This window comes from Hypanus sabinus, chromosome 6 (assembly GCF_030144855.1).
Source record: "Hypanus sabinus isolate sHypSab1 chromosome 6, sHypSab1.hap1, whole genome shotgun sequence".
Classification (NCBI taxonomy): Eukaryota; Metazoa; Chordata; class Chondrichthyes; order Myliobatiformes; family Dasyatidae; genus Hypanus; species Hypanus sabinus.
Window position 1 is genome coordinate 180,130,701 of NC_082711.1, and position 24,845 is coordinate 180,155,545.

At 43.3% G+C, this 24,845-nt stretch overlaps 1 protein-coding gene across 1 annotated transcript in view; it reads right to left on the bottom strand.

Moving 5' to 3' along the window:
- The window catches only part of LOC132395134 (forkhead box protein N1-like), a 255,271-nt gene extending 231,003 nt beyond the window's left edge, over positions 1-24,268 (bottom strand). The window contains exons 1-2 of the mRNA XM_059971435.1: positions 23,628-24,268; positions 5,303-5,512 (exon numbers count right to left, since the gene is read on the bottom strand). The gene's annotated coding sequence lies outside the window, so the exon portion shown is untranslated. The remainder of the gene's footprint in view (positions 1-5,302; positions 5,513-23,627) is intronic.
- Positions 24,269-24,845: the final 577 nt, after the last annotated feature.

Below are 24,845 nucleotides of genomic sequence, written 5' to 3' on the forward strand. Positions count from 1 at the left end.
TTCAATGTCTTGCCTTCAATCAGATTAGAGGATGGACATCTGGTATTTCTCCTCCAACCTGACGTTGACCTCAAACTGACTGATTTCCTGTACAAACAACTTTAAATAGAATCCAAGTGCATCATTCTTTTGAAATTAACAAACAGGAACTTCCTTACAAACCTGTGCCAACACTCATGCCAATCATTCCATTCAATCAGAAAGAAAAGCTTCCCCCTTTCCCCCCTTAGTGACGGGTGAAATAATGTCATGTTTAATTTTAAGATTGGTGGAAGTAAATTGGCGTGCCAAATTAACCATGTTCCTGTTGAATAACATGTCTGGCAATCTGGTTAAGTATCCAAACTAGTCTGGCTGAAACCCAGTAAATGTGCTGGATAAATGTGATGCTCACGAGGAGTGGATTAGAATTCAAACTCCACAGGTAAGGAGGAAATGCATTAGCCACGGCACGTAATCTCTTTATGACAGAAAGAATGAATATACTGTAGTTTCAAAGCTAGGAATTGCTTCATGGAGAAAACCCCTAGATGGGGTCAATATTGTGGCTGATTTAATCATTTGCTCATTGAATGTTAAACCATACCAAATCACCGAAGAATGTCAGGGCAGCTCAAACCGTTGTGCCTGTGCCAATTCTTTAACATTATACCACTCAGTTTAAGTCAGTCCTCCTCACACCTCCCTGGCATTTTTCGGTATTGTACTGTCAACTAGTGTGTCTGTTCATTTCTCCTTCTGCAGTTTCCAAACTTCTCCAATGTTTGCCATCCTTCTGAGCTCTGTATTCTCAGAAAGTTTTAAACTTTTGCCACTCATCACAAGTTTGTTAACGCGATTTACATCCGGAAGAGGAGCAATCAACTCCAAACTTATTGCTGCATCCTTCCCTTCAGCCTAGATAGCGAATGATCACACTGTCAAATGCATCACAGCCAATGATGCGGCCTGCAAGTGTTGTCACACTTCTGGCACCAGCATAAGCATTCCCACAACATACTAACCCTAACCTGTACATGTTTGGAATATGGGAGGAAACCAGAGCACCCGGAGGAAATCCATGCTGTCACAGGGAGAATGTACAACTCCTTACAAACAGCAGTGGGAATTAAACTCCGATCAGTGGTCATTGGCAGAGTAAAGTGATCGTTCTAACCTTAACAATACTGTGCTTCAAATGTACATTATGTGACAGTCTAACAAATGTAGTATCAAGCCCACTGTCCATTTTAACTCTGTTATTTTATCAAAGTACTCAATCAATGAGAATTGTCTTTGTTTTGTTGAAAAGTATTTGAACATAATTGTGCTTCTATTACCACATTTGTGCCTGAGCTTTTGAAAGTTTCCAGCATTTTCTGTTTTCAATGCTTTGTTGAACGCTGTGTTGTGTTTCATGGAAAGTTTTGGATGGTCAGTAACATATCCTTTATTCCTTGCAATTGAGCACCATTGAGCATATCTACATGGAGTGCAATCGCAGGAAACCAGCATCCAACATCAGGGACCTCCAGCACTCAGGCCATTCTCTCTGCTCACTGCTGCCAACAGGAAGAAGGTTCAGGAGCCTCATGACTCACACCACCAGGTTCAGGAACAGTTACTACCCCTCAACCATCAGGATCTTGAATCAAAGGGGGTAACTTCATTCAGCTTCACTTGCTCCATCACTGAACTGTTCCCACAACCTCTGGACTCACTTTCAAGGACTCTTGAACTCATGTTCTCGATACTTATTGCTTATTTATTTATTATTATTATGCTGTATTTGCACAGTTTGTTATCTTTTTCACATTGCATAGAATTAGGCTGAATGGTCTATTTCTGCTCCTATGTCTTATGGTTATTTGACTATTTTGTTGTGTGCAGTATTTCATTGATTAGAGTCCGAGTTATGGAAAAATACAGCACAGAAAAATAAACCATTTAAACTGCCTATTCCCATCGACCTACACCGCAACGATAACCCTCCATACCCTAATATAAACGTTACCTATTCAAACTTCACTTAAACATTAAAATTGAGCTTCCATGCACCTCTTGTGCTGGCATCTCATTTCACACTCTCTCGACCCTCTGAGTGAAGGTTTCCCCTCATGTTCCTCTTAAACTTTTCATCCTTAACCCATGACCTCTAGTTGTAGTCCCACCCATCCTCAGTGGAAAAAAGCCCACTTGAATTAACCCTATCTATACCCCTCATAATTTTATATACCTCTATCAAACCTCCTCTCAATCTTCTATGTTCCAAGGAATAAAATCCTAAACTATTCAACCTTCCTTATAACTCAGGTCCTTCAGACTCAGCAACATTCTTGTAAATTTCTCTGTACTCTTTCAACCGCGTTTACTTATTTCCTGTAGATAGGTGACCAAAACCACACACAGTATTCCAAATTAGGCCTCAGCAACATCATAAGGGAAAATGCTGGAACTCTGAGCCACACACACAATGCTGGAGGAGCCCAGCAGGCCAGACAGGCGATGTTTTGGGCTGAGACCTGTCAGGACTGGAGATGAGAAATCAAGGCAAGAAGGTGGGGGAGGGGAGGAAGAAGTACCAGGTAGTAGGTGAAAGTGAAACCCAGCAGGGTGAAGTGAAGAGCTGGCAAGTTGATCGGTCGGTGAAGGATATACAGGGCTGGAGAAGGGGGAATCTGATAGGAGAGGACAGAAGACAGGAGAAAAGAAGGGGGAGGAGCACCAGAGGGAGGTGATGGGCAGGTGAGGAGATGAGAGAGGGAAATGGGAATAGGGAATAGTGAAGCGGGGAGGCATTACCGGAAGTTCGAGCAATCAGTGTTCATGCCGTCAGGTTGGAGGCTACCCAAGTGGAATATAAGGAGTTGCACCTCCAGCCTGAGTGGGGCCTCATCACAGCAGTAGAAGAGGCCATGGACTGACATGTCAGAATGGGACTGGGAAGTAAAATTAAAATGGGTAGCTACTGGAAGATCATGCCTCTTCTGGCAAACGAAGCGTAGGTGCTCAGCAAAGTGTTCTCCCAATCTACATCAGGTCTCACCGATATACAGGAGGCCACACTGAGAGCATCAGAAACAGTAGATGATCCCAAAGACTCGCAGGTGAAGTGTCGCCTCACCTGGAAGGACCCTGAACACCTGAAGTCCTACACAACTTCAACACGAACATCCCATCTCCTGTACTCAGTATGTTGTTTATGAAGGTCAATGTACCGAAAGCTTTCTTTACAGCCCTATCTATCTGTGAGGCCATTATCAATGAATTATGGACCTGTATTCTCTGCTCTACCGCACTCCTCAGTGTCCTACCATTCACTGTGTAAGGCCTACTCTGGTCACAATTCTATTGTATTTCTTTGTATTTACTGCGAATACCTGTCAGAAAATGACTCTCCGGTTGTATATATGGTGGCACATTTGTACCTTGATAATAAATTTACTTTGAACTTTCGATATCTGGTGAAATATCAGTTGTACAAGTCACATAAATATTTCTGAGTGGGACCAATAGTGGAGCCGGAGCAGTGAGGGTGCAGCTGAAAACTCCTCCCTCAGCTAGAGGGGGACAAACATTAGCTGCATGTATCTGCAGTACAAACCCCCAGCACCCAGGACATGAGCCTGAAGACATTTCAAGAACAGCTTCTTCCCCTCTGCCTTCAGATTTCCGAATGGACATTGAACTCATTAACACTACCTCAGTAATTTTTTCTGATATTTTTCTACTATATACTATTTTACTGTAACAGTAATTTTTAATGTATTGCACTGTACTGCTGCCACAAAACAGCAAATTTCATGACATTGCCAGTGATAATAAACCTGATTCTGAAATCTAGTATCTGAATTGCCAATGCTGTACATTTAAAATCTCAGCATTTTCCTCCCCAATGGCCCTTGAGAAGACATTCTATTGTAGATTTGCAGAGTGGTATTACAGGTATTCTATTAATGTGAATGTTCATTAACTTCAATAAGCCTTTATAATCAGAACGATTTCCCACGAAATCAGAATGAAGTGATCTCTGCTGAGCAGTTCGTGCATCATTTTACAGTGTCAGCCATCACTGACTGGGGTTTAATTCCCACCACTGTCTATAAGAAGTTTGCACATACTCCCCATGAATGTGTGGGTTTCCTCTGGGTGCTCCAGCTTCCTCCCACATTCTAAGGACGTATGGATTAGAGCTAGTGAGTTGGTGCCAGAAGTGTGGGGACACCTGTGGGCTACACAACACAATCCTTGCTGACTGGCATTTCACTCTACGTTTCGATGTAGCTGAGATAAATAAACCATCTCTAGTCGACTGGACAGTGGCTGATCCTTTAGAGGAAAGCGTATAAGCCACATTCAAATGAGATGAGGTTGTAGTATTGACACTCTTTGATTCATGGATCCCTCTAATATTGATATACTCTACTGACTTGGCTCCAACGTTTCCTCAACTTTTCACATCAAAATAAGTAATCTAGCTGAGAGCCTAGAACCAATCCTAAAAATATTCCACTTATTCCAATCTCTGTACTCTGACCTTCAACCATACCCCTATTCCTAACTCTTAAACACTTAATTTATTCAACAACATTTTGTTTTTGTCAATGGAGTTACTGGATTTATAATTCAGAGTCATGGATAAGTAATCTATGGATTAATACCTTTTGACCTAGGAATGGACAATATTGTGTTCTCTCATACACTCCGTTAACCTGCATCCATGGTAGCACAGTGGGTGGCACAACACTACAACAGCTCGGGGTGTTCCAGAGATCCGAGTTCATTTCCACTGCCATCTGTAAGGAGTTTATACATTCTCCCCATGAAATGTATGGATTTTTTCCCAGTGCTCTGGTTTCCTCCTACATTCTAAAGATGAACAGTTAGTATGCTAATTGGTTCTTATAACCTGTCCTGTGATTAGGTTAGGGTTAAGTAGGTGGTTGCTGGGCAGTGTAGCTCATTGGGCCAGAAGAGCCTGTTCTGCACTGTATCTCTAAATAAATACATAAATATCAAAAGCCATTCTGCTGGAACGTTAACTTCTCATTCCCAATCCCATTCCTTCCCATTGCTCCCCCGTTGCTGACTCCTGATCTAACAAAGCCTTGATTTTAAAACCATGGCCTTGTCCCTGCATAACTCCATCATCTCCAAGGTGCTGAAGTTCCCTCTTTAAATATTTCTGCCTTCCTTTCTCCCCTCCCCCTTTGAAATACCCTCAACCCCTGTTTTTTTAACAAGCCTTAGGCCTCCCAAATTTTGTGGATCAGTGTCAAATTCAGGGCCCCAAACAATCCTTCCAGATAAGGTAACTCCTCACCTGTGATTCTGCTGGGGTTGTCCATTGTGTCCAGTGCCCCCGATGAGGCCCCCGCTGCATTGGTGAGACTCGGCGTAAAAACCCATTGAGCACCTCTGCTCCATCCAACAAAAGTGGAAATTCCTGGTGTCCAAACGTTTTAACTCCCATTCCCTTTTCGACATGTCACTCCACAGCCTCCTCTTGTGCCACGACGGTGCCATCCTCGGGCTGGGGAAGCAACACCTTGTACTCTGATTGGGTTCCTACAAGCTGATGGCATGAACATTGTTTTGTCCTTCTGGTAAAAAAATTCTTCCACTCTTCTACTCTCCACTCTGGCCCCTTACTGCTTCTCGCCTGTCTATCCTCTCCCAGGGTTTCCTCCAACTTTCCTTTCTCCTATGGTTCACTCCCCTGTCAGATTCCTTCCTCTCCAGCCATTTACCTTTCCCACCCACCTGGCTTCTCCTATCACCTTCTAGCTCTCCTCCTTCCCCCTCCCACTTTTATTCCCTCTTCCTTTCCAGACTTGATGAAAGGTCTCAACCTGAAATGATGACTGTTTATTCATTTCCATAGATGCTGCCTGACCTGCTGAGTTCCTCCAGCATTTTGTGAATGTCAAATTTTGTTTGATAAGAACTTTTATTTACTGTGTTAAACAAATACAAGCCTTTGTTGTCAGTTTCATATCTGCCAAAATATCAAAAAGACACTATTACTACCAATAAATATACTGTACACAACTCATGAATGATGAAGAAGCTGCTGTTGGGTATATCTCAGCAGCTTCTTCCCGATGACCTGGCACTGTACAGTCTCTGGAGGAACCCCAGGAGTTAATATTGAATTTTGCAGGTCTCTCCTACCTAGCTCCTCTTTCTGAAGCTGATGACTAATACAGTGAGACAGTAACAGCAGTGTCAATCAATGTGGAAATTATTAAGTTTGGTTTGTTTGGATGTGTGCTAGAGGAGGGATAACAAAAAGGTAAACAAGATAATTTCTGTATTTCTGCATTGCCTTTTGTGAACTCAATACTTCCGACGTGCAGCTCTATTATAATGAAACTGACAGTGTGATTATGATCAGCAGAAAGAAAGTCAATGGATTATCTGTGCTTAGTGGTGTCAGTTAGAAGATAATATTAGCCCTGACAGTGAGAAGACTTTTCCAAAAGGGCCGTGTGAAATTCAACCTCTTCCAGAGATGAGGTCGACAGGGCTAGACTGGGAGAGCTGGCCTGCTCTGCTCGGATCTGAGTTCTGCAAGGACAATGAATAGAAGTGGATAAGCCATCATGGTTTCAGACAGGGTAAAGAGGGAGAGGCTACCACCACTACCAGATGGACTGAATGATCTCGTTTTGTGCTTAATATTCAATGACTCTAGAGCACATGAAGCATCAGTTTATGGAAGAATGCACCTTCAGTTAAACAGTACTCATGGTGAAACATCCCGTAGATTAGATCAGGAAGTGGCTGAGGTGGGACTTGTGACTCCAAGGCAAAGGGCAAAGGGCAAGTGTGCACTAATTTATTCTGAAGCCATCATAGTGTAATCGTTAACTCAACACTTTTACAGTTTGGGGCATTGGAGTTTGGAGATCAATTCTGGCATCCTCTCACTAAGCAAGTTTGTACATCCCTTAGTAGGCAAGGGTCTGGCACATGGAGTACAATGTTGTTAAATGCGAGGTCATCCACCTTGGAAGGAAAAATGAAAGAACAGATTATTTAAATGGTAAAAAAAAGTTGCAGCATGCTGCTGTGCAGAGGGACTTGAGAATGCTTGTACATGAATCACGAAAGATTGGTTTGCAGGTGCAGCAGGCTATCAAGAAGGCAAATGAAATGTTGGCCTTCATTGCTAGAAGGATTGAAGTTAAAAGCAGGAAGGTTATGCTATACTGTACAGGGTACTGGCGAGGTTGCATCTGGAGTATGCGTGCAGTTCTGGTCTCCTTACTTGAGGAAGGATATACTGGGTTTGGAGGTGGTGCAGAGGAGATTCACCAGGTTGATTCCAGAGATGAAGGGGTTAGACTATGAGGAGAGACTGAGTTTCTTGGGACTGTACTCGCTGGAATTCAGAAGAATAAGAGAAGATCTTATAAAAACATATATAATTATGAAAGGGATCGATAAGATAGAGGCAGAAAAGTTGTTTCCACTGGTATGTGATACTGGAACTAGGGGACATAGCAAGATTTGGGGGAGTAGATTTAGGATGGAGATAAGGAGGAACTGCTTTTCCCAGATGGAATTAGTCCTTACTCTCAATAATTTCTCCTTTGGCTCCTCCCACTTCCTCCAAACCAAAGGAGTAGCCATGGGCACCCGTAAGGGTCCCAGTTATGCCTGCCTTTTTGTTGGCTTTGTGGAACAGTCCATGTTCCAAACCTGTACGGGTATCTGTCCCCCACTTTTCCTTCGCTACATCGACGACTACATCGGCGCTGCCTCCTGCACGCATGCTGAGCTTGGTGACTTCATTAACTTTGTCTCCAACTTTCACCCTCCCCTCAAATTTACCTGGTCCATTTCTGACATCTCCCTCCCCTTTCTTGATCTTTTTCTCTCCATCTCTGGAGACAGCTTATCTACTGATATCTACTATAAGCCTACCGACTCTCACAGCTACCTGGACTATTCTTCTTCCCACCCAGTCTCTTGCAAAAATGCTATTCCCTTTTCACAATTCCTCCGTCTCTGCTGCATCTGCTCTCAGGATGAGGCTTTTCATTCCAGGACGAAGGAGATGTCTTCCCTTCCTCCACCATCAAATCTGGTCTCAAATGCATCTCTCCCATTTCCCGCACATCTGCTCTCACCCAGCCTCCCACCATCCCACTCAGGATAGGGTTCCCCTTGTCCTCACCTACCACCACACCAGCCTCTGGGTCCAACATATAATTCTCCATAACTACCGCCACCTCCAATGGGATCCCACTACCAAGCACATCTTTCCCTCCCCCCTTTCTGCTTTCCGCAGGGATCTCTCCCTACGCGACTCCCTTGTACATTCGTTCCCCCCCCATCCCTTCCCACTGATCTCCCTCTTGGCACTTACCCTTGTAATGCCCCTCCTCCCCTCCCTTTTATATATATAATCTCTCTCTCCCCCCCACCCCCCTCTCCTTTTTTTCTCTCTCGGCCCCTCTCACAATCACTCCTTGCCTGTTCTCCATCTCCCTCTGGTGCTCCCCTCCCCCTTTCTTTCTCCCTAGGCCTCCCGTCCCATGATCCTTTCCCTGCTCCAACTGTGTATCCCTTTTGTCAATCACCTTTCTGGCTCTTAGCTTCATCCCTCACACTCCTGTCTTCTCCTATCATTTCAGATTTCCCCCTCCCCCTCCCACTTTCATATCTCTTACTATCTTTTCTTTCAGCTACCCCTGACGAAGGGCCTCGGCCCGAAATGTCAACTGTACTTCTTCCTATAGATGCTGCCTGGCCTGCTGCGTTCCCCCAGCATTTTGTGAGTGTTGTTTCCCTGAGAGTGGTGAATCTGTGGAATTCTCTGCCCAATGGAGGCTCCCTCAGTAAATGTATTGAAGACAAGGTTGGATAGATTTTTGCATAGTAGGGGAATTAAGGGTTAAGGGGAAAAGGCAGGTAGGTGGAGGTGAGTCCATGGCCAGATCAGCCATGATCTTATTGAACAGTGGAGCCGGCTCGACAGACTAGATGCCTACTCCTGCTCCTATTTTTTATTTCTTATGTTCCTGTGTGTGTGGGTTTCCTCTGGGTGCTCTTGTTTCCCCCCCCCCCCACCCCGGTCCAAAGGCATACCGCTTGGTAGGTTAATTGGTCATTGTAAATTGTCCTCTGATTAGGCTAGTGTTCATTACTGGGCGGCACAGCTCAGTGTTCTGCACTGTACATCTAAATAAAATTTTAAAAGTAATAATAGATTCCTCTCTGACATGATGGCCCAAGTTTTAAAAAAAAAAACAAATAGTAAATTTGAACTAAAGTAAGACATTTCAAACATGAGAAAGTCTGCAGATTCTGGAAATCCAAAGCAACACACAAAACGGTGGAGGAACTCAGCAGGTCAGGTAGAATCCATGGAAAACAGTAAACAGTCGATGATTCAGGTCATGACCCATTTTCAGGACTTCAGTAAGAAATGTATTGCTTTTAACCTTCTTTATTGTAAGATTACAGAAATTCTTACAAAATGTAAAGACAAGCATTGATAAGCAATGATAACAATCACTCCTTTCTCCAGAAATGTCCCTTAGCCTCCATTCTGTCCACTTCAATATCATCTCCAGATCAATGAAGAGTTTGACCTAGTGTTACCCTACCTCTTAAACCTGATATTACTGTGAACAACAATTCCTAACCCTAATTTTGATAAATGTCTTTATAAATTGACATGGTAATTATAACTCACAGGCACATGAGCCTAACCAACCACACTGACATTTCATCACTTCCTCAGCCACTGATATGGCATTTAGTCATAATGTGAGCTTTGGCTTGAGTCACTAATCCTGCTCATGACCCTTTGTCCAAAATATTTTTTCCGCTCTTGTTCTAAATTCTGTATTCTGCATGGAGGACAGTGGCCAGTGGTGTTCTGCAGGGGTCTGTTCTGGGACCTCTCCTCTTTGTGATTTCTATAAATGACCTGGATGGGGAAGTAGAAGGGTGGGTTAGTAAGTTTGCTGATGACACAAAAGTTGGGAGTGCTGTGGATAGTCTGGAGGGTTGACAGAGGTTCCAACAGGACATTGATAGAATTCAGAACTGGGCTGAAGAGTGGTAGATGGAGTTCAACCCATGTCAGTGTGAAATGGTTCATTTTGGTAGGTGTGGAGGGTCAAAGAGATCTTGGGGTCCATGTCCATAACCTGCTGCCCAGGTTGACAATGTTGTTAAGAAGGCATATGGTGTGTTAGCATTCATCAACCATATGATTGAGTTCAAGGGCAGTGAGGTAATGTTACAGCTATATAAGACCTTAGTTAGATCCCACTTGGAGTATTGTGTTCAGTTCTGGTCACCTCACTACAGGAAGGATGTGGATACTACAGGAAGAGTGCAGAAGAGATTTACAAGGATGTTGCCTGGATTGGAGAGCATGCCTTATGAGAACAGGTTGAGTGAACTTGGCCTTTTCTCCTTGGAGCGACGGAGGGTGAGAGGTGACCTGATAGAGGTGTATAAAATGATGAGAAGCATTGATTGTGTGGATTGTGTGGGCTTTTTACCCCAGGGCTGAAATGACTAACATGAGTGGGCATAGTTTTAAGGTGCTTGGAAGTAGGTACAGAGGGGATGTCAGGGGTAAGCTTTTCACAGAGTGGTGATGCGTGGAATGCACTGCTGGCGATGATGATGGGGCAGATACAATAAGACTCTTAGGTACGTACATGGAGCTTAGAAAAATAGAAGAGCTATGCGGTAGGGTAATTCTAGGCAGCTTCTAGAGTAGGTTACATGGTTGGCACCACATTGTGGGCCGAAGGGCCTGTAATATGCTGTAGATTTCTATATTTTGTGTTCTATTCCCAGTTGTATATTCCCTCAGTACACCCCCTTTCTGAATTCTCTGTATGTATTCCCTCCATAAAAGAGAGGTACCTTCTAGCAGAGTGGTCATCGTTGGAGTCAGAATGGTAAGGCTTTGGTTCAACAGGCTTTGGCAAGAACAGGAGGAGGCAAGGTAAGTAGGTAAATTTAGTTCTTATTTCTTTTTCTTATTTAACTCGAAAGAAAAGGGGGTATTTCTAAAGGGTGGCATTCTGTTCTGGGTGTCAGATATGGGATCTCCAGGAGATTTCCAATCTCCCCGATGGCCACATCTGCACCAGGTGCATCGAGATGCAGTTCCTTAGACACCACGTTGGGGAACTGGAGCTGCAGCTTGATGATCTTCGGCTTGTTAGGGAAAGTGAAGCAGCGATAGACAGGAGCTACAGGGGGTAGTCACCCCCAGGATACAGGAGACAGATAAATGGATAACTGTCAGGAGAGGAAAGGGAGAATGTCAGATAGTGGAACGTGCCCCTGTGGCCATCCTCTCTACAATAAGTACTCCATTTTGAGTACTGTTGGAGGGGGACCTACCTGCAGGAAGCAACAGTGGCTGTGCCTCTAGCACTGATTTTGGCCCTGTGGCTCAGAAGGGCCAGAAACAGAAGAGAATGGCAGCAGTAATAGGGCACTCTTTTGTTAGAGGGACAGATAGGTGTTTCTGTGGTCGTGAAAAAGAAACATGGATGGTAGTTTGCCTCTCAGGTGCCAGGATGTTTCTGAACGCATCCACAATATCCTGAAAAGGGAGGGTAAGCAGCCAGAGGTCGTGGTACATATTGGTACCAATGACACAGGTAGAAAAAGGGAAGAGGTCCTGTAAACAGTATACAGGGAGTTAGGAAGGAAGTTGAGAAGCAGGACCTCAAGGGTATTAATCCTGGGATTGCTCCCTATGCCACACGACAGTGAGGATAGGAATATAATGAGGTGGCTGATAAATGTGTGGCTGAAGAATTGGAGCAGGAAGCAGGGATTGAGATTTCTGGATCATTGGGACCTCTTCTGGGGAAGGTGTGACCTGTATAAAAGGGATAGGTTGCACTTGAATCCGAGGGGACCAATATCTTTATGGGATGTTTGCTAAAGCTGTTGGGAGTGGTTTAAACTAATATGGCAGGGGATGGGAACCAGTATGATAGAGCTGAGGATGAGCCAGCGGGTTTCAAGTAGATGATGGGTGGAATATGAATGTAAGGAAGGACAAGCCAATGATTGGGTACAAATGTAGACAGAGCAAAGAGTTAAATTGTACCACAGAGGCAAAATTCAAAAGGGCAAAGAATGCAGGACTGAAGGTGTTTTATTTAAATGTGTAGTATTCACAATTAGTGATTGTCAGTATGACGTTGTGGGCATCACTGAGTTGTGGTTGAAAAAAGTCCATAGTTGGGAGCTTAATATCAAAGGATATGCTTTGTAATGAAGGACAGGCAGGGGGGCATGGGCTATTGGTAAGAGATGAAATTACATCTTTAGAGAGAGGTGACAGAGGGTCAGAGAATCTCGAATCTTTGTGGAGGGAGTATAGAAACTGCAAGGGTAAAAAACCATTATGGGAATCATATATAGGCCTCCAAATAGTAGCAAAGATGTAGGGTTGAGATTACAAAGGGAGCTGGAAAGGGCATGTAATAAAGGTAATGACACTATTGTAATGGGGTACTTCAATATACAAGGGGATTATGATCAAAGAGAGGGAATTTGATGAATGCCCACGAGATGGCTTTTCAGAGCAGCTCGTGCTTGAGCCTGCTCGGGGAAAGGACATCTTAGACTGGGCGTTGTGTAGTAATCCAGACGGTATAAGGTAAAGAAACCCTTAGGAGGCAGTGATCATAATATGATTGAAAACATACTGCAATTTAACAGGGAGAAGCATAAGTCACATGTATCAGTATTGCAATGGAATAAAGGGAATTACGGAGGCATGAGAGAGGAGCTTGCCCAGGTAGATTGGAGGAGTTTCTGGAGGGGATGATGGCAGTACAGACGTGGCTGAAGTTTCTGGGAATAGTTCACAAGGCGCAGGATAGGTATATCCCACAGAAGAGGGTTCTCAAATGGCAGGGGTAGGCAACTGTGACTGACAAGGGAAGTTAAGGACTGCACAAAGCCAAGGAAAGGGCATATAGGTACAAATGACCTGTACCTTCCAAACATCCGGACCTGACTTGCACTACCGTACTTTCCCTTTTCTATTTTCTAATTATGATTTATAGTTTAATTTTTTATGATAGACAATAGACAGTAGGTGCAGGAGTAGGCCATTCGGCCCTTCTAGCCAGCACCGCCATTCACTGTGATCATGGCTGATCGTACACAATCAGTACCCCGTTTCTGCCCTCTCCCCATATCCCTTGACCCCGCTATCTATAAGAGCTCTATCTAACTCTCTCTTGAATGCATCCAGAGACTTGGCCTGATGCACCATCAATAACCCTCGGAGATGTGAGGCAAGAGATAGGCTTTTATTAGCTGGAAGAGAGAGCACTATCAGCAGCAAGAGACCATCACACAACATCCTGGAGACTGAGGGAGGAGCAGTGCCTCCAATCGCCTTTATACAGGAGCAGTCAGCAGGGGGCGTGTTCAGACAGGTATATGTAGTTCACCACATGGCCTCCACTGCCTTCTGGGGCAGAGCATTCCACATATCCACCACTCTCTGGGTGAAAAAGTTTTTCCGCATCTCTGTTCTAAATGGCCTACCCCTTATACTTAAACTGTGGCCTTTAGTTCTGGACTCACCCATCAGCGGGAACATGCTTCCTGCCTCCAATGTGTCCAATCCCTTAATAATCTTATATGTTTCAATCAGATCCCCTCTCATCCTTCTAAATTCCAGTGTATACAAGCCCAGTCGCTCCAATCTTTCAACATATGACAGTCCCACCATTCCGGGAATTAACCTTGTGAACCTACACTGCACTCCCTCAATAGCAAGAATGTCCTTCCTCAAATTTGGAGACCAAAACTGCACACAATACTCCAGGTGGGGTCTCACCAGGGCCCTGTACAGCTGCAGAAGGACCTCTTTACTCCTACACTCAATTCCTCTTGTTATAAAAGCCAGTATGCCATTAGCTTTCTTCACTGCCTGCTGTACCTGCATGCTTGCTTTCATTGACTGATGTACAAGAACACCTAGATCTCATTGTACTTCCCCTTTTCCTAACTTGACTCCATTTAGATAGTAATCTGCCTTCCTGTTCTTGCCACCAAAGTGGATAACCTCACATTTATCCACATTAAACTGCATCTGCCATACATTTGCCCACTCACCCAACCTGTCCAAGTCACCCTGCATTCTCATAACATCCTCCTGACATTTCACACTGCCACCCAGCTTTGTGTCATCAGCAAATTTGCTAATGTTACTTTTAATCCCTTCATTTAAATCATTAATGTATATTGTAAACAGCTGCGGTCCCAGCACCGAACCTTGCGGTACCCCACTGGTCACAGCCTGCCATTCCGAAAGGGACCCGTTAATCACTACTCTTTGTTTCCTGTCAGCCAGCCAATTTTCAATCCATGTCAGTACTCTGCCCCCAATACCATGTGCCCTAATTTTGCCCACTAATCTCCTATGTGGGACTTTATCAAAAGCTTTCTGGAAGTCCACTGGCTCTCCCTTGTCCATTTTCATAGTTAATCCTCAAAAAACTCCAGAAGATTAGTCAAGCATGATTTTCCCTTCATAAATCCATGCTGACTCAGACTGATCCTTCTACTGCTATCCAAATGCGTTGTAATTTCCTCTTTTATAATTGACTCCAGCATCTTTCCCACCACTGACGTCAGGCTAACCGGTCTATAATTCCCTGTTTTCTCTCTCCCTCCTTTCTTGAAAAGTGGGACAACATCAGCCACCCTCCAATCAGCAAGAACTGTTCCTGAATCTATAGAACATTGGAAAATGATTACCAATGTGTCCACGATTTCTAGAGCCACCTCTTTAAGTACCCTGGGATGCAGACCATCAGGTCCCGGGGACTTATCAGCCTTCAGACTCAACAGTCTATCTAACACCATTTCTTGCCTAATATAAATTTCCTTCCATCCTTTACCCTAGTTCCTTTGGCCACTATTACATCTGGGAGATTGTTTGTGTCTTCCCTAATGAAGACATATCCAAAGTACCTGCTCAGCTCATCTGCCACTTCCTTGTTCACCATAATAAATTCACCTGTTTCTGTCTTCAATGGCCCAATTTTGGTCTTAACTATTTTTTTTGCTATTCACTCACCTAAAGAAGCTTTTACTATCCTCCTTTATATTCTTGGCTAGTTTACCTTCGTACCTCATTTTTTTCTTGGTGTATTGCCTTTTTTGTTATCTTCTGTTGCTCTTTAAAAACTTCCCAGTCCTGTGGTTTCCCGCTCATCTTTGCTGTGTTATACGTCTTCTCTTTTATTTTTATACTGTCCTTTACTTCCCTCGTCAGCCACAGCCACCCCTTACTCCCCTTAGGATCTTTCTTCCTCTTTGGAATGAACCGATTCTGCACCTTCTGCATTATTCCCAGAAATACCTGCCATTGTTGTTCCACTGTCTTCCCTGCTAGGGTTTTGTTCCATTGAACTTTGGCCAGCTCCTCCCTCATAGCTCCATAGTTCCCTTTGTTCAACTGTAATACTGATTTTATTATATTTACTTTGATTTGTACTTCAGGGAGCGCGAAGCGCAGAAACAAATATCACTGTCATGATTGTACGCTCTAGTATCAATTGTTTGGTGGCAATAAAGTATTTGTATTGTATTGTAAATGTGAGTGTGAAATTGGATGATTGGGGAGTTTTTAAAATCCAGCAAAAGGCAACTAAACAATTCATAAGAAGGGAAATAATGAACTATGAGGGCAAACTAGCCAATAATATAAAGCAGGATACTAAAAGGTTTTTCAGTTACATAAAGAGTAAAAGGGAGGTGAGAGTTGATATTGGACCACTGGAAAATGATGCTGGAGAGGTAGTAACGGGGGACAGAGAAATAACAGATGAACTAGGTTGCATCAGTCTTCACTGTGGAAGACACGAGCAGTGTGCCAGAGGTCTGTGAGTGTCGGAGGAGGAGTGAGTGCCATTACTATTACAAAGCAAAAAGTGCTAGGCAAACTGAAAGGTCTTAAGATGGATAAGTCACCTGGGCCAGATGGACAACATCCCAGAGCCCTGAGAGAGGTTACTGAAGAGATGATAGATGCATTGGTTATGATCTTTCAAGAATCAGTTGATTCTGGCATGGTTTCAGAGGACTGGAAAATTGCAAATGTCACACCACTTTTTAAGAAGGGATGAGGGCAAAACAAAGGAAATTATAGGCCAGTTAACTTAACCTCAGTGGCTGGGAAAGTGTTGGAGTCCAACACTCATAACTTCCACTTTAGATATACCCATGGAATTGGCCTCGAGTGCAGTCTGTGGCAGGGCATTCCAAAACCTACTGAATGTTGAAAGGACTAGATAAGGTGGATGTGGAGAGGACATTCCCTCTGATGAGGGTATCCAGAACTAGAGGATGAAGTTTTGGGGTATTTGGAGACTAATGTTAAAATAAGTCAAAGTCAACATGATTTCTATAAAGGGAAACCTGACAAATCTGTTAGAATTCTTCAAGGAAGTAACAAGCAGGGTGGACAAAGGAGAGGTAGTGGATGTCATTTACTTGGATTTTCAGAATGCATTTGATAAAGTGTCACACAAGATAAAATCTTAACAAGATAAAATCCTATGGCGTTACAGGAAAGATACTGGCATGAATAGGGGAATGGCTGACAGGCAGGAGGCAGCGAGTGGGAAAAAAGGGGCCATTTCTGGTTGGCCATCAGTGACTAGAGGTGATCTTCAGGGTCAGTATTGGAACTGCTGCTTTCATATTAATTGTCAGTGATTCGGATAATAGAATTGATGTCATTGTGGCAAAGTTTGCGAATGATAAGAAGATAGGTGGAGGGGTAGATAGTGCTGAGGAAGGAATGCAATTTCAGCAGGATTTCGACAAATTGGAAGAATGGGGAAAAAGTGGCAGAAGGAATACAGTGTTGGGAAATGTGTGATAATACATTTTGGTGAAAGGAACAATAGTGCAGACTATTATCTAAATGGGGAGAAGCTTCAAACATCAGAGGTGCAAAGAAGCTTGGGAGTCTTCATGCAAGACTCCCAGAAGGTTAATTCTCAGGTTGAGTCTGTGGTAAAGAAGGCAAATGGAATGTTGGCATCTATTTCAAGGAAACTAGAATATAAAAACAAGAGGATAATGCTGAAGCTTTATAAGACACTAGTCAGGCCACACCTGGAGTATTGTCAATAGTTTGGGTCCCATAACTCAGAAAGGATGTACTGTCATTGGAGAGAGTCCAGAGGAGGTTCACGTGGATGATTCTAGGAATTAAGGGGTTAACATATGAGGAGCGTTTGGCAGCTTTGGGCCTGTAATCACTGGAGTTTAGGAGAATGTGTGGGGTTCTCATTCAACCTACCAAATGTTGAAAGGACTAGATAAGGTGGATGTGTAGAGGATGTTCCCCCTGATGAGGGTATCCAGAACTAGAGGGCACAGCCTCAAAATTGAGTGGCGACCTTTTAGAACAGGAGTAAGGAGGATATTTTTTAGGCAAAGAGTGGTGAAGCTCTGGAATGCCCTGCCACAGACTGCACTCGAAGCCGATTCCGTGGGTATATTTAAAGTGGAAGTTGATAGTTTCCTGATTGGTCTGGGCAGCAAGGGACATGGTGAGAAGGCAGGTGTACGGACTTGAATGGTATCCGGGATCAGTCATGATGAAATGGCAGAGCAGACTCGATGGGCTGAATGGTCTAATTCTGCTCTTATGTCTTAAGATCTTAAGGCTGTCATTGGTTCGTATCTCCCCATTCTCTGAATGTCTCGGAAATGTCTAAATACCTCTTCTTAGTGTATCTGCTTCCATCATGTCCCTGCCACCATTTTCCCTACCGTGTGAAACAAAACTTGCCTCAGAAATCTCCTTTAAGCTTTCCTTTTCTCACCTTCAATCTGTTGATATTTGACCACTCCACCCTAGGAAGAAGACTGACTACTTATCCTGTTTATCCTGATATTTATTAGGAGCCCTTCAACAATCTCTTTGCCACTGTACTATTACACAGGAGGTATCGGAGAATTGAGACAAGAATTGTTAGGACGGGAAACAGGTTCTTCCCCCAGGCTGAGACATGACTGAATTTCCTCCCAGGTCTCATCATGTATGAAGTGCCAGTGGTGTTACACTGTTTACTTTTTAACTTATGCTGTAAATGTACCTTTATTATTTGTTAATTCATTTGTGGTAATATTACTTTATGTGTGTGCGCGAGTTACAGTTCTGTGCAAAAGTCTTAGGCACATAGTAGAGTTATAGTGCCTAAGACATTTGCATAGTACTGTATTTGTCAATATGGAGCAGAGAGTGAGTTTGTAAATCTGGTGGGAGCAAAGGATGTTGGGAATAGTGAGGGTGGAGTGCCCCAGGAGGGGTGTGGGACTGGTGGTAGAGAAGGAGTGCCAGGGAGGGGTGAACGCAGTTGCAGACACACTGTGCCTTAAGTCACCAGGCAAGGTCAGAAGATTCCAAATAATTGGTTTATTGATCATTATAGAATGTCTCTCTGAAGCTTCCTGCTCCATCGCCATGATTCCTCTCTCCTTGCCTTCTTCCCTCTCTCAGTTCACAATACAGACCCATATCAGAGTCAAGTTTATCATCACTCAAGTACATCATGAACTTTTCTGCAGCAGCAGCAGTACAGTGCAATATATAAAATGACTACAGTACTGTGCTAAATTCTTAGGCACATAATATAAATCTATAGATAGATAGACCTAACAGGTCATCCCTCAGCCTTTGACACTCTAGAGAAAACAATCAAAGTTTTTCCAACATCTCCTTATAGCTAATCCTGGTAACCACTGCACTCTCGCTGAACCTTCCACATCTTCCTTGTAATGTGGTGGCCGGGAATGCACACAGTATTCCAAACATGAACTATCTGAAGTTTTATATCCCAACATTTATAAGCTGTCCCTTAAGCAAAAAAACCTGCCTAAAGCTCTGTGGTCCTGCCATATCTGGTCATGAATTGTGGAGGACAGCGAAAGAGAAGATTCCCATCCCCTAACAAGGGTGAGGAGCTTTATCTAATCGAAAACAAGTATTTACAACCATGTACAACCAGAGCTGCCAAGTGGTGATTCATCTTGGAGATCTCCACTGGCATAGAATCCATCTCAATCAATTTGACACAACATGACATCAGGAATCTTGGGACTCCTTGCAAAACTGGAAGACCCAAACTTATTGTCAGCTAGTTAACACTGACTAAGCTCCATAGTTGGAATTCTTCTGAATTCCAGGAGGGGAATGAGAGCTTTTTCAGAGTTACTAGCACTTAAAGATCAGAAATCTGCTTCTGAGCCTGTCACAAATTCAGGGAAAAAATCCTCTTCCCAGTGAAAGGCTAGAGTGGACAGTGAGAGGATGTTTCCAATATTGGGAGAGTATAGATCCAGAGGGCACAGCCTTAGAATAAAAGAACATCCCCTTAGAAGAGAGATGAGGAAAAATTTCTTTAACCAGAGGTTAGTGAATCTGTGGAATTCATTACCACAGACAGCTGTGGAGATCGTCATTGGCAACATTTAAAGCAGAGGTTGACAGATTATTGAGTCAAAGGTCACAGGGAGAAGGCAGGAAAAGAGGGTTGAGAGGGAAAATAAATCAGCCATGATTGAACGGCAGAGCACTTTTGAGGGGCTGAATGGCCTAATTCTGCTCCAATATCTTATAATCTTACTGACATGTTGTAGAAGTCTGTCTAATTCGTGTTTGAAAGTCACCTTCAACAATGTCATCCAGAAGCAGTGATTCCTCTGAAGTTGGGTAACTCCGGAAACTTGCAACAGGCAAGATTATGCAGAAATGTTGGTTTGTGTTTGTCATTATTTAACCTGAAGAACTCTTTTCATTCACTCAAACCACAAATTACATGCAAATCAGAGGTTGCTGCAATTTCAGATCTGTATAACATTTCCCAAAAAAAAAACAAGACCATAAAAATATTAATTCAGAAAGAAAACACATTTCACACTTCTTGGATTCCATTTCAACTGTGATTATTACTCTCTCAGGTGTTGAATGTGTTTTTCTTATTAAGAAGTATCACTCCGATTAGTTTTATCACTAATAACATGACATGTGAAGTGAAGCCAGTCACTCTCCTGTCTCTAGATGTAAAACTAGAACAAATCAACAGTGTTTGTGCCACACACAAAATACTGGAGGAATCCGGCAAGTCAGGCGGCATCTATGAACAGGAATAAACAGGGCTAAGACCCTTTATCCTGGGGGAAGGGGAAGATGCCAGAACAAGAAGATGGGGGAAAGGGAAGATTACAAACTAAAAGGTGATAGGTGAAGCCTGGTAGGTGGGGAAGGTGGAATGAAGTAAGAAGCTGGGAGGTGATGGATGGAAAAGGAAAAGGGCTGTTGAAGAAAGAATCTGATAAGAGAGGAGAGTGGCCCATGAGAAGGAGGAGGGACACCAGGGGGAGGTGATAGACAGGTGAGGAGGAGAGGTAAGAAGGGGACCAGAGTGGGGAATTGAAGAAGAGGGAAGGAGGAGGGGGAGAAGTTACCGGAAGTTGGAGAAATCAATCTTTATGCCATCAGGTTGGAGGCTACCCAGCTGGAATATAAGATGTTGCTCCTCCAACCAGAGAGTGGCCTCCTCGTGGCAGAACAGGAGGTCATAGACCAACATGTCGGAATGGGAATGAGGATTGAAATTGAAAAGGAAATCCTGCTTTTTGCAGATAGAGCGTAGGTGCTTGATGAAGCAGTCCCCCAAATAAAGTATTTGTGATAGATTGTTTTGCAATTACACTGAGCGAATATGCAAAAATAAATCTGGGAAATATGATGTACATAATTTTGTTTTAAATATTTATACTCCATATTTTTCTTTGCCTCAACTCATGGCATTTTATCCTCTCTGAAATGTTTCAAATAAGAGTAATTTTCAGATAAGTAATTTATGACCATGTCATTAATACAAAGTAGGCAGGAGAAGTCAGATTTTACTCCTCCCCCTCACAGTGTTTTAATCCTGCAGCTATTGTGCCAGTAACCCTGTTCAACAAGATTAGAATATAGGACTACTATTATCACACAATGGTTGTAAAATTCCTTTCCATAAAGCCTGTCTATTTGGATCCCTTGGGTTTTCTGTACAGTTATAAACAAATGCTGCACACCATTTCAGGTGTGCTTGAACATAAATTACTGAAAGATTATGTGCTGATTCAGCAAGTACTTAGGAAGACAAAGAAAACTGACACCACCTTACTGTGATTCCATAGGGGGCTCTGGTGAATAGACATCTAAAATCTCAGGTACATATAAACACTGAGACTAAGGTGACAATGAACTAGTACACTACCTCTCTATTTTTCTCTCTCTTTTTGCACTACTTAATATATATATTTCTTATTGTAATTTATAGTATTTTAAAGTTATGTATTGCAAGGTACCACTGCCACAAATTTCACAACGTATGTCAGTGGTATGAAACCTGATTCTGATGCAGAGAACTATTAGAAATTTATAGCAGTCATGGAGTAGACAGCTGGAACTTTTTTACCCAGGGTCTAATATCAGAGGGTGTGCATTGAAGCTGAGACAGGGAAAGTTTAAAGAAGTACAGGGCAAGTTGTTTTTTCTTCCCCACAGAGAGTCGTGGGTGCCTGAGGTGGCGGCAGAGACAGATATGACAGAGATGTTTAAGAGGCTCTTGGGCAAATGAATATGCAGAGAACAGGGGGATATGTACTGGCAGAAGGGATTAGTGTACCATGGCATTACTAGCTTATGTACAGCACAAGATGATGGGCTGAAGGTCCTGTCCAGGTGCTGTCCTAATCTATATATAATGTAGCTTCTACCACCTGTCCAGGTGAAAATGTTGTCTCTATGACACTATATGAGGTGAGCAAGTGGGCAGGTGAGGAGAAGGGGTAAGGGGGGAGTCAGAATGGGGAATTTAAAAAGAGAGAAGGAGAGGGGGGAGAAATTACTGGATGTTAGAGAAATTGATATTCATGCCATCAGGTTGGAGGCTACCCAGATGGAATATGAGGTGTCGCTCCTCGAACTTGAGAGTGGCCTCATTGTGGCAGTAGAGGAGGCCTGGACCCACACGACGGAATGGATACGGTTACTGGAATTACAATGGTCGGCCACTGGGAAATCCTGTCTGTTGCAGACAGTGACTGAATCAGGGCCTGCAGATACCTCTGCATGGCAGAGAGAGTGGTGCACAGAATTTGGAGGAAGAAGCAGCTCTTTCTAGTCCTTTCTCACTAATGGCTCTAGCTCCACTTTGGAAAACTCCAGATGTCTGCACTATCACCATTGATTGCTCATGGTTTCTAGCAAATTCCAAATACTAATTGAAGCTCCAGTGCAATTTCCCTTTTATATAGCATGATTGGGTTTAGTCAGGATGACCATAACCTGGTGTTGAACACTTGCAATGTGGGGCCCCGATGGTTTGCATTAAACACAGCAACAAAACACTCTCCCCCCATCAAACACATCTTCAAGAGTCGCCACTTCATCATGAAAGACCCTCACCATCTGGGACATGCCCTCTTTTCATTACTACCATCAGAGAGGAGCACAAAGATAAATCAATCTATGTATATAAGCTATCCTATGTATTTATATTTATTGGGTTCTTCTGTGGCATTGGATCCAGAATAACAATTATTTTGTTCTCCTTTACACTTGTTTACGGGAAATGACATTAAGCAATCTTGAAGCTTGAAGACCAACACTCATAAAAAAATTTTAAGAATACCTTCTTCCCCCCCCCCACCTCCACTATAAGATTTCTGAACAGTTTACAAATCCACGAATATGATCTAAATATTCATCTTTTGCACTATTTATTTTTTTATAATTTATAGTATATTTCATTCATTGCACTGTACTCCATAAGACCATAAGATATAGGAGCAGAATTAGGCCATTTGGCCCATCGAGTCTGCTCCACCATTTCATAATGGCTGATCCATTTTCCCTCTCAGCCCTAATCTCCTGCCTTCTCCCCATATCCCTTCATGTCCTGACCAATCAAGAATCTATCAATCTCTGCCTTATATATACATAAAGACTTGGCCTCCACAGCTGCCTGTGGCAAAGAATTCCACAGATTCATCACCCCCTGGCTAAAGAAATTCCTCCTCATCTCCATTCTGAAAGGTCCTCTGGTCTTAGACTCTCCCACCATAGGAAATATGCTCTCCACATCCGTTCTATTAAGGCCTTTCATCATTCAATGAGTGTTACACCTGCCACAAAACAGGTTTCACGACAGATATCAGTGATTCTGAGGCTGCCAAGGGTTATCCCCTTTATATTACATTAATGAAGAGCACCTGAGATGTTTAGAGGCCTTTCCCTGCACCAACAGGTACAGATGAACTCCAACTACCCTGTTATCTACTCTGTTGTACCATCCAGCTTACTCTGAGAGTCTGAGCTATAGTCTAATGGTTGAAAAGAGCAGAGGTAGCAGCCATTCAGACCACTGGGTCACTCCAGCTCTTTTAATTATACAACCACATCTGGGTTCTTTCTTCAGCCCTATAATCATTCCCTTTTCAAGTGGTAATCCACAACCCTTGAAAATTCCTATTGAATCTGCCTCTATTACCCTTTTAGGAAAATTGTCTAGCTCATAACATGAAAGCAAAAATATATATCTCACCTCCTTCATCGGCTTAGTGTGGATTAACCTAAACATTGCTGATCAGTGTCTTCATCTGGCTGTTTCCCTTTTTCTACTGACCTCCCTATTAGCCTCAGGTTCAGTCAGCCCGTTTGCCTCATGGATACCATTCCTCAGGCTCTCTACTTCAGTTCCTCAACTTCTCCCGTTCATATTTCCCATATCAGCCCATCCTGTCAGCCAGTGTCTCTTACTATCCCTTTCCACTCCCTGTCCGTCTCCCTAGTCTCCCACTCTGCTCCGTCTGTCTCCCAGTTTCCCACTTCACTCCCTGTCTGTTTCCCCAGTTTCCCTGAAAATGTTTCTGGATCCCTCTCCTGACACTTCTTTCACCCTATTTCTCAACTTCACTCAGCCACTCCTGCCCCTCATCTCTTCATTCCCTCACCCCTTAGCGCATCCACCTTCCTGTTACCCCCTTATTCACTTACCCAGTTTCAAGCTCCGCATTCCTCTGCCTTCTAACCCCATATTGCTCTCACTTTGCCCTTACGATCCCCTTTCACTTTCTCGTTCCTTTCACATTCTTTCTGTACTCCCCTTCCAGTTTTGCTCTCCCATTCCCCCTTTCACTTTCCCATCACGTTTTCCCTCTCTCCCTCTATCTATTCTTTCCCTTCTCTTCCTCCCATGCCACACTGACGGTTATTTTTTGAATTCTGAGGTAAACGACTGGAAAAAGTACGAGCAGTCAGTATGTTATATATTTCGTTAAGATTTTAAGAATGCTATTATATAATGTTGGGTATTTGTGAAATCTCATAAAATTTGCTAATCTTTTTAAGAAAACGAACATTGTATATTGACAACCAGTCGGGAAATGTAGTTTTTGAGTTGGCGCATTGCCTTCGAAAACCGGAAGCGAAACCTGTAATGAACTACAAACCCCATCATCCATCACGCAACGCTTTCCCTCTCCCTCTCTCTTCCCCTCCCTTGGGGAATGTTCAAGGAATGGCCACTGATTTCACAACGTCCTTTGGAGAGAAAGGTCTGGGAGGCAATTTGAGGCAAGGTGCAGTCAGTCCCTATCTCATATTTTATATGTTGTGAACACGTGGAATCTATACTAGTGTGAGGAGAAATTCCAGCAGCCCCCTTCCCATTCAGTGTCTGTCACACTTCAAATCCTGCCACCACCCAATGCAGGGAGTAATGTATGGTAACAGACTTTCCTTTGGAATACCTGGCGGAAAC